General features: G+C 33.3%; 1 protein-coding gene across 1 annotated transcript in view; it reads left to right on the plus strand.

The window, feature by feature from the left end:
* The first annotated feature begins 30 nt into the window (after nucleotides 1–30).
* Nucleotides 31–454, plus strand: part of LOC107578968 (major prion protein-like) — a 1,914-nt gene continuing 1,490 nt past the window's right edge. The window contains exon 1 of the mRNA XM_016264863.1: nucleotides 31–95. The gene's annotated coding sequence lies outside the window, so the exon portion shown is untranslated. The remainder of the gene's footprint in view (nucleotides 96–454) is intronic.

A 454-nucleotide genomic window follows, 5' to 3' on the forward strand; every position in this document is an offset into this window, starting at 1 on the left:
TGAGTGACAGTTCCATAAGGTGGTTGTTTACAACATAGAGCAGCTTGTCACAGTAAGGTTGAGCAGTTCAAGCCAGTGATCAACACTATCACAAGGTAAGATGCTTCTGTTTGTAGCAACAGATGGGGCTTTGATGAGATTTGCAAAATATGGAAGAGAATACATGCTTTAGAACTAAAAACTGAGATGAAGCATTTAATATATCTAATGTAATATATAATGGTGCATTTTGAGATATCCTAAAAATTTTCATTGGTTTAATTTTATTGTTTTTGTATGTTTGAAATAAACATTATGGTATCAACATAAATGTCTGTGTAATTCAATATATTTATGATAATGAATATACATAATATACACTTATGGCACAACAAGTGGGTCATTGTATCAGCAAATGCAGATCGCAGCACTATCGCATTCTAGGTGAGTCTGACAGCTGATACATCATTCAGAG

This window comes from Sinocyclocheilus grahami, unplaced genomic scaffold, assembly GCF_001515645.1.
Source record: "Sinocyclocheilus grahami isolate Dianchi unplaced genomic scaffold, SAMN03320097.WGS_v1.1 scaffold13217.1, whole genome shotgun sequence".
In the NCBI taxonomy this organism is placed as follows: domain Eukaryota; kingdom Metazoa; phylum Chordata; class Actinopteri; order Cypriniformes; family Cyprinidae; genus Sinocyclocheilus; species Sinocyclocheilus grahami.